General features: G+C 37.5%; 1 protein-coding gene, 1 non-coding gene and 1 pseudogene across 3 annotated transcripts in view; 2 read left to right on the plus strand and 1 right to left on the minus strand.

Annotated features, from left to right (window-relative positions):
- LOC105742389 overlaps positions 1-3,364 on the plus strand; it is a 9,084-nt pseudogene extending 5,720 nt beyond the window's left edge.
- The window catches only part of Pgm2l1 (phosphoglucomutase 2 like 1), a 152,843-nt gene that overhangs the window by 73,465 nt on the left and 69,534 nt on the right, over positions 1-9,844 (plus strand). The window lies entirely within an intron of this gene.
- LOC111817127 lies at positions 371-480 on the minus strand. Its single transcript, XR_002821391.1, has one exon. It is a non-coding gene; the product is annotated as a U6 spliceosomal RNA (small nuclear RNA).

Here is a 9,844-nt window from a genome sequence, read left to right on the forward strand (position 1 = left end):
AAACCCATAGAATTTCCTGAGTTATAGTAATCTCTTTTGTTATTCATAATGATTCCCATCAAATCTAGATAAGGTGACTGAATTGGAGACACTATAACCTTAGAATAAAGATGGTCACTTGAGTGACTGAGCAATTACAGGATTATAATTGCTACTTTAATTTTATCCAGTAGCTTGAAGCCAGGGATCTGGAAATTGAGTGCTGTAACAACTCTTTGACTTCCCATTTGGGGAACACATCAATATAGAAGAGACTGGTGTGCTACAGAGAGAGTAGAAGCTCCATGCTATCTTTCCCTGTGTGCTTTGCTTTATTCATCTCTACCACTCAGTTGCTTCTAATAAACTGGTAAGTACAGGTATTCTCTTGAACTATTTGAGCCATTCTAGCAAAATTTTGCATGTCATCCTTGCACAGGGGCCATGCTAATCTTCTCTGTATCATTCCAATTTTAGTATATGTGCTGCCAAAGTGAGCACTGTAGCAAATTTTTGAACAATGAAAGCATCATAAGAACTGTACCTTGCAGGTTTATAGCCAATTGATCAGATATATGTGTTGCTAGGCACTTCAGATTTGTATCTGAAGTAGGGATAGTACTTTGAGACCTCAGCCATTTAACTTGTGAGATCTGACACTGGAAAGATAGTGTCAGAATTATATTGAATTGTTGAATACTAAGTTTGGCCAGAGAGTGCAGAATTGATTGATGTTGGGAAAGTGTCTTAGTTACTGTTTACTCATTGCTGGGACAAATACCTAACACGCAAAATGAAGGAAGGAAAGGTTTATTTAGCTCATAGTTTGTGGAGGTTTCAGTTCATACTCTGCTGGCTCCAACACAAACAACAGCAGTTCATTTTGGCAGAAAACAATGAAGAGCAGAGGAGGAGCAGCAGCTGCGGCATCCATCAAGCCTCTCTCTTCCTTCTATGCTGACTACGAAGACCGGCACTCCACCGTGAAGAACGTAGCTCCTCCAAAGAGTGGGACTTCTCCAAGGAAGCGGGGCAGGGCGGCCAGGAAGCCTTCCTTAACACCTTTATATACACTTTCCATGCTGAGTCACTCTGGGGTGGCCCATGCCCCTAGGATGGAACCAGTCATACCCCAGGTTGGGCCTTGCACCCCAGGTTGGGCCTTGTACACCTGCAGGGATGGGGAGGTCCCCAATGCTGGGAACTGCCTGAGCCGATTCAGCCAAATTGACACAATGTATCAACTACCACACAAATTTGGGATTGGAAAAATCCCTCAGAGGTACATCTTAGAGTACCCAGCACATATTAAATACTCAACAAATATTTTTTAAATGCATGAATGAATAATTTTATTTTAACCTTCAATCTCATTTTAATAAAATCATTTATGAGTTATATTGTGAATTGGAATAAATAGATATGCAACTTCATTATTGGTAAACCCCATATTTCATTAATTTAGAATGCTTAGTATTTACTTCCAAATGTTGCCTTTGTATTTAAGATTAAACGAGTGATAAAGGTGCCTCTGAGAGGCAGGAAGCATATCATCCACAAGGTTGGGACTGCTAAAGATTGTCTCAGAGTCTGCTGGAGCTACCCTTCCTGCTGTGGCTGCTGCTGCTGTTGCTGCTACCCATTGGGCTGCAGCTGCCTGCACTGCCTCAAAGAAAGAAATTCAGGCAATAGTTCAGATAGAATGGAAAATTCCAATTTTTCTACAGATCTTGAACATATAGGCAGTTCTGAGAGCAGTGGCTTATCCCACCTGTCTATTTCACCTGCTCCTTAACCCAGCTCAGCCAGACTTCTCAAGACTCCAGCCTTGTTAGAATTTTACAGTGCTTCAGCACTGAGTAGCCTTCATATACTACCAGAAAAGTGACCCATAGTTAACAGCATCCCAGCCCAGTGACTGGAAAAGTACCCCTATTGGCAGATTCATTCGTCTGGCTCAGAAACTGAGCAAGTAGTCAGTTTCACAGAGAAACAACAACAAAAATACAGTTAGTCATGATGAATCATCACCACCTCACACATCAACTGGAATACACCTTATTCTAAGTCTGACATACATATCTCTGGCCCCAGTGTGTCTCAAGAGGAGAGCACTGCAAAAGATATATCTTTGAAAGATTTGGGCAGAAACCTCTCTCATCATCCAAAGTGCAGTAGCTTCCAGGAAAGCCACAATTTCAATATGAAGTGTCCTGTGCTGGGCCATAATTCTCTAGGACACCTTTCTGGGAATCATGAGAGACATTTCTCCATTTTAGGGTACCTGGTTTATCATAACCACTCTGCTAACTAATTACAGGATGAGAGCACAGAACCAGGATAAGCAGATAGAAGAAAGGATTCTGTACCATAGGCAAGATGACAACAACAGACATGCAGCCAGAAATCAGGAGCCAATCTAGAGGCAGCTGTGATTTAAAGAAAAGATGACTGAACTTAGGAAGAAAAGAAATTCTGGACTGAGCAAAGAATAGAAAGAAATATATGGAGCACAGTCAGGCCTATGAGAATGCTTAGGAATCTCTCTTAGAAAACCTGACCAGTAATTTGATTTGGCTCTCCTGCAGAGCACAAGCCCTGGCTTCAAAAGAATGGAGAAGTTAAGGCTGCAAGACCAAATCACAGAGGAGAGCAACATGATTAAAACAATCATCTATGGTCACTATGAAGGTCATTCTTGGTGCCATTCTCCCTATCCTGAGGAGTGTGTGTGGTTGGGACACCTCTGCATGTGTGAATTCTGTTGAAAATACATGAAGCAAATGAGCTGCAAATGGCCAAATGTGTGTGGAACCACCCACCTGGAATCAAGATATATCACAAAGGCTCATGCTTGGTGTTTGAAGAAGATGACAAGAAAAATAACATCTATTGCCCAAACCTGTGCTTATTAGCCACATTTTTCTGGACCAGAAGATAGATATGTTATGATGTGGAACCCTTCCTGTTTTCAGGAACCCTTCCTGAAAATATGGGATATTTTTGTTCCTCATCTATAACATATCCTGTATCTGTACCATGCCTCAGTTACATAAGACATGGGTTTCGCAAGACGCTCAGTGATTACATTTATTTACTTTGAAAAGTAGAAGAAAAAGTCGGCTCCCTAGAACCTCTTCTTTCAGATTTGGAGCTCATGAACTATTGTACACACTGAAATTATCCAGGAGAAAGCTGTGAACCCCATGAACATTGTCAGTACTCTGCCAGCCCCTCAGATGCTCAAGTATTGGAAAGAAAAACATCTAGTTTTAAAGAGATAGGACCTGATTGATGAGTAGGTAGTCAAAATAGCCTAAGGGTCTAACTCCAGTAAAACCTGGATCCAACCTGTTTAAAATGGACTCCTCCCAAGGGAACTTAAAATGATCCATCATTCTGAGCCAGTGAACCCCAGCAGTAGGAATATGGCCCCTAGGGATGTATCTATCATTTCTTTAAAAAATTTTGTAAAAAAATCTTTGATTCATTTATTTATGTGGTACAGGGTCTTGACATGCAGCTTAGACTCGTAGTGATCTTACTGTCTTAACTTTCCCAGGGATAGGATTACAGGTGTGCACCACATGCCCAGTTTTGGTTGGCCAGCACGTGTGCCTGGGGTTCCAGAGCTCGCACAGCATGTGGTACCGAAGATTGAATCCAGGTCCTTACACTTGCCAGGCAGGTGCTTAGAGCACTGAGCTATCTCTTCAGCCCCATGTCTATTATTTCTTTTTTTTTTTTTTTTAAATGTTTTTTAAAGAAAGTACAAATAGTATTAAAACAGAAAAATTACAAGTGATACAGAATTTCACTTAACAAAATAATATGAATTTCACAGTATTTGTTGAAATTCATAGTGTTGTTTTCCAACTAGTTGTTCATATTACCAGATATACGCATGCAAAATTGGAAGAGGAAAGAAAAGAAATATATAAGAAATTAAGAAGAGGAAAAGGATGCACAATTGAAGAAAGGAGACAAAACAAATTGAGCATTAACTGCTTCTTTCCACAGACCAGCAGAAATCCACAGTACAGTTGTCCAAACCATCCTGCTTACATACATAGATATATCGCTTTCTGCCACTCCCTCTCCTGTTTGTCTCGACTCACTAATTCCTTCCTTTTAAATAGGTTCATTCCCTTTTCCTGGTATCTATTGGCACCCTTTAGATTTTATTTTCTCTGCACATGTAGGTCTGATTAATTTCACTTAAAGAATATGGTCTCTCGTATCCATTTACTGATAAAAGTCTCAAATTTATCCTTTTTTATAGCTGGTTAATACTCCATTGTGTAAAATTACTACATCTTAATCCATTCCTCAGTTGATAGGCATTTGGGTTGTTTCTAAAATTTAGCTATGACAAATTGCGCTGCTATAAATATGGGTGCACATATATTACTATGGTATGATATTTTCAGTTCTTCTAGAAAAATACCCAGGAGGGGAATGTCTGGGTTGAACAGAAGCTCCAAACCTAGCTTTTTGAAGAATCTCCACACTGATTTCCATAGTGGTTATACCAGTCTGCATTCCCACCAATAGTGCAGAAGAGTTCCTTTTTCCCCACAGTCCCTCCAGCACTGGCTAACTTCTTGATGATAGCCATTCTTTCTGGGGTAAGATGGAATCTCAGTGCTATAATAATTTGCATTTCTTGAATGATCATTGATGTTGAACATTTTTTCATTTATTTACTTGCCATTTGTACTTCTTCATCTGAAAAGTGTATATTCATCTCAGATGCCCATTTTTGTATTGAGTCTTTGAATTTTGGGGGCCTGATTGTTTTTTAATTCTTTATATGTTTCAGATAGAAGGCCTTTGTTGGAGAAACAGTGAGCTATAATTTTTTTCCTGGTTTGTTGGAGAATTGTTTTTTACTCCATTGGAGATTTCTTTTGAAGTGCAGAAACTTTTTAAAAAGATGAGATCCCAGTTGTTGATTGTTTGAAGTATTTCTGTCTGTCATTTCTGTTGCTCTCCTCATTGGCAAGCGCAGTGCCCTTTGGGAAGGCCATGTCCTTCAGCACTGTCCTGGCTGTGCCCTCATGTACACTGCAGACACTAGTTCTAAGGAACTGTTGTTTCACCTCTGTGCAGTTGCCTACATGAGACCCATATGAACCCTGGTTGTGGGTCCCTTTTAGCTCTGACCAGTTCTGTTCTGGTACTATACCTGTCTCATCCCTTTGTCCACCCTGTGTCCTTTGAGCTTTCCCCTAGGGTTTCTTGCCACCTGGTCACCAGACCTCCAAATATGGTTGTCACAACCAGGATCCGTGTATGTACTCCTTCCAGGAGTATCTGGGGAATGGCAGGAAAGGGGTGACACTTGGGACTGTGTATGCAATGAGATGGGGGGCCACTCACCTTGGATTTCACTTCACTTTACCTTTTATTCCTCCATTTTTATCTGTATGGGATTAACTAGAGCCAATAATCTGTGAAGAATTTCCCAGGGATTAATCTCACTGACAGCACATAATCCATCTGAATCAGATAATGGTAAAAGGAAAGAGGAGAGAAGACCACACTGATCTGTACTCACCTGAAGGCATTGGGCAGAGTCTCAGTGGAAGAGAATGGATACTTCTTTGATGCCCAGCAGTGAACATAGGCTTTTTACTTCCTAGCCCTTTTTACTTGTGCAAGTGCCAAAATAATTTTCCAGTTCTGTCATGCTACATGTTAACTAGGTTAGCACTAATGCACAATCCTCTGCTTGCATGTAAGTGGTAATGATTTTTGTCTAAAGCTTCTGGGAGGAATTGAGAGTGATTGGAAATGAGTTTTGTATCATTGCTAGTGAGTCAGAGAAACAGAGTAGTCACCCTACTGAGGGAGATTTGCTTCTACCCCTCCAGTAAGATTAAAGTCCTTTCCCTTTAAAAGCTTCTTCTCATTTTTCCCTTTTGGGATATGCTACTTCCCTCTTCTCACTGTCCCAGTGCAGGAAGAGTTGTTCCTTCTAATTTCTCCCGTGCTTATTCTAGCCCACTATCTTGGGGCAGTTTTTGATGCCTGACATAGCACTTTTCCCAATATGGTCACTGTCTTTAGGTGGCTCCTCAACATAATCTTGTCTGTTCATTTGTGTTTTCCTCTTACTATTTCTTTACACTACTTATATTCACTGTGGGTTAAGGAGAGCTGATTTTAAGTATGTTTCTGTGGTGGCTCCCCTCCAGTGCCACTGTTAAAATTTATCCAAAAGAAATTTGAGTCAGGATTTTCTTAAGTGTTGAAGGTCTTTTAAAGATGCCATGCCCTTCCCCATATGTAGTAGAATGTGCTCATCTATACCTATTCAATAAAGCATGTTCTCTGCTAATATATATATATATATATATATATATATATATATATATATTCCTAGTTCTGAGTAAAAGTATTTAAATCATGCAGTGATCCATGTACTAGTGATGGACCTTAGGAAATACTCTGCCTTTATGGAGTCAGGGCTTAGTGTGCTTCTACAGAATAAAGTTGTATCTCAGTAGGACCCAAGTTAGTAGTTTTTGTTTAGGTATTAATTCCCTCATGACACATGTTTATCTTAGTCTTCTAGGTATAGTCCATACCTGCCAGCATCTTCTTAAACTATTAAAAAGATAATTTTAGTGTTAGGCCTGGTATATTATCCAGTACTGATCACTCTTCAGATGCCAGATGTAGACCTGTCCAAAATATACTTGTCTACATACAAATTTCCTATTGTCCTTCCTAGAATTTATTCCCTTTTGGGCCTTTCTAAAAGCGCAAACAGACCCTGATCTTAGCTCATACCCTTTAGAGCAGCTGTGAGGGGTAAGAAAAGGAAGGGAATATTTGGCACTGGTGAGGGCCAGGAACTAGATAGAGCTTTCTTGGATATAAGCACATTCACTTGTATGGTCACCAAGTATGATTACAGGCATGTAAAATCACACATCTGGGTCTCTTTCTTTCAACAGTTATTTTATGTATAATTTTAATATGTTAATACAAATTAATGTAGAATATTAAACTATACATTAATATTCTTATCTTTTTTTCTTTTCCAATTTAGTATTTGTAAATCAGTACATCTACTTTTTTTCTTACCTGCTGGCAGAGTACACTTATATTTTTGTTTTTTCTATTTACTGTATTTCCATTCTTACAGAATTTGCTAGTCTATGTAATTTTAATTACTATAACTTAAAAATTAGTGCATAAATATATTCAAAACTACTATACTATGTGCTGTCTTGTTTCCTTATAGCTATCTAGTTTCTCTGTCCAGAGACATTTTTCACACGTATTTAATGTGTCACTTAGTATAAAAATAGAATACTACCTTGCGAGTGTTATTCTTTAGTAGTTAGTGTTTTACTAAGTTGATGTTTGCCCCTCTGCCTCTCTCCCTTTTCCCTCCCTCCTGCCAGCATGAAAACGAAAACTATTCTATTTTGGTCTTAACTTTTATTTTTATTCTAAATGAGGCTGAGTATTAAAATATATTCATTAAATATACGCTTAATAGTGTTTTCTTTGAAACACTTAATAGTGTATCTCTGATTTTATCTTTTGCTAACTTTTATACTGAATCATTGTCATTCCTTTTTAATGTTAACGAAAAAAATCTTTGTTTAATTTTTCATATTCTACTCTTTGTATTTTGAATGTTGAAATTTTCATAGAGAACATAATTATGAATTCATTGACAGAATCATCTTTCACTTGGGAAATATACTTAGTATTTCCTTTTGCGGGACATCTCAGAATGTTTCTGGTAATGTTCAAAACATCATTTTGCATAGTTTTGTTTTGGATAATTGTTATATAACATGTAAAGAAGGCATATGATCAAAATATAGTGTTTAAATTTTTTAAATTACAGTAAAAGATACATGGCCATTTACTCCCCCCATCCTGAATATTACCCCTTGCTTCAAACGCACCAATACCATTGTTCTTTAGACTTTCTGAAACAGTTCAGGAAGCCCTTTTTTATGAGGCTCTTTATTTTATGAGTTGTGATCATAAATATGGTGACTAGTGTTAAGTGCCATCCAACAGAGGAAAGGCTCGTGAAAGCCTTATGGTATGTCCTCATCCACCTTATTCACCAGATTTGTCACTTTGAGACTTCTGGCCCTTCCTCAAAGTCAAAATGACATGAAATGTAAATATTTTGAATTGATCTAGAACACTGAGGAAGCCATGACAGCATAGCTAGATTACAAAAGAGGACTTCAAGAAATTCTTTAGAAACTGGCAAGAAATGATAGGATAAGTGTGTTCAAAGAAAGAAGGCTTATGTTAATCAGGATTGATGGCAAGAGGTCTTTTATTGTAATAAAGTTAAACATTCACTGTATTTCCTGATCATATCACATATACCATAAATTTAATTCATGATAAGTGCAGTTAAGTTATATTTTTAGCATGACATTGAAAGCATGAAAATTGAACCTAATTAATTATTAAAAAAGAAAAAGTTTCCTTTGTTGGTAGATTTAATACTCATAGGCAAGGTTCTCATCATTGGTGATATTTTTATATAAGTACCGCGCACTAACCGATTGCGCCACTGGAGCTTCAATTGGTGATATTTTTAATATTACAGAATATGTATTAGACATTAGGCCATGAATCTTTGTCTGGTATAAATTAATGGAGATGCAGAATATTTGAGGTATACTGTCTGACTTGGAATTAGGATTCTAAAGATAAATAAAAAACACATAAAAAATTATCCTTGAAAACCTTAATTGTCACAAAGCTCTGGATACATGATTTTAAGTATCTATCCTTACATAGAAATATATGAGAATATATGTATGTAGTACTATCTCATATATGAGGGAGCATATAAACAAAATATAATTTTAATATTGATTTGGGAGGTAAGACTAAATATATATAATTAACAATTTATAAGTAATAAAAACACTATATACTGTAGTGTTATATAATAGACTTCTACTTCTAGTAATGAGAGAGTAGATAACTTGGTTTACCTTCAACAACAAGGGGTGGGGGAAGACACTAGAGATTTAAAGATCTGTTTGAAAAAAATAAAAGATCTGTTTGAAGATGTTGAATATTTAACAAGTCAGTCATTTCTAGGACAAGATCTAGATGAAAGAAATGCCAAGCCCACAATCTGAAAGACAGAAATTGTGAAAGCAAAGTTTAGCACTTATGGCTGCATTTGCCTGGGTATATTTTCTGATTTGGGTATCTAATAAGTAGTTTAGTAGTCTTTTTGGTAGCTTTGCTAGTATAGAGAGGCAAGGCATAGAATCTATCCAGATGTGACAGCCTATATGTATAATCCCAGCACTCAAGAGTCTAAGGAAGGACAATCACCACATTTTTAAGGCAGGCCTGGACTACACAGTGAATTTAAGGTCAGCCTGGATCATGTAAGTAAGACCTTGTCTCACACCTTCTCCCCCAGATAATTTGAATCTATACACTATGGTAGGATATAGAAAATACTCCTACTTGAGATTACCCTGTAGTTACTGGTGAATGAATTGAAGCTCCTCACACAAGCTGCATCCCACTTCTGAATCATTTAGAAGGTCTGAAAATTGTATTAAGGTTAATCCAATTAATTGGAACCTGGGTTACTAGAGCTTTCAGGTGACTGAGAAAAGAAAAGGTAAGTCTTCCTTAAAGGGGAAGGTTTTAAATTTATTCTTCATCCAAGGTTTTAAATGTAGTCTTATTAATGCTTCAAATATAATATCCAGTATATTTTAAGACAACCAGGCCAAGGAAACAGGTCAACATGAATAATAGCCTACAGAAATAACATATATACAAACTGATGTGCAGTTCATCCTAAAGTTATCATATACAGGTTTTTGTTTTTTTTTTT

This window comes from Octodon degus, unplaced genomic scaffold (genome assembly GCF_000260255.1).
Source record: "Octodon degus isolate 3935 unplaced genomic scaffold, OctDeg1.0 scaffold00049, whole genome shotgun sequence".
Lineage (NCBI taxonomy): Eukaryota > Metazoa > Chordata > Mammalia > Rodentia > Octodontidae > Octodon > Octodon degus.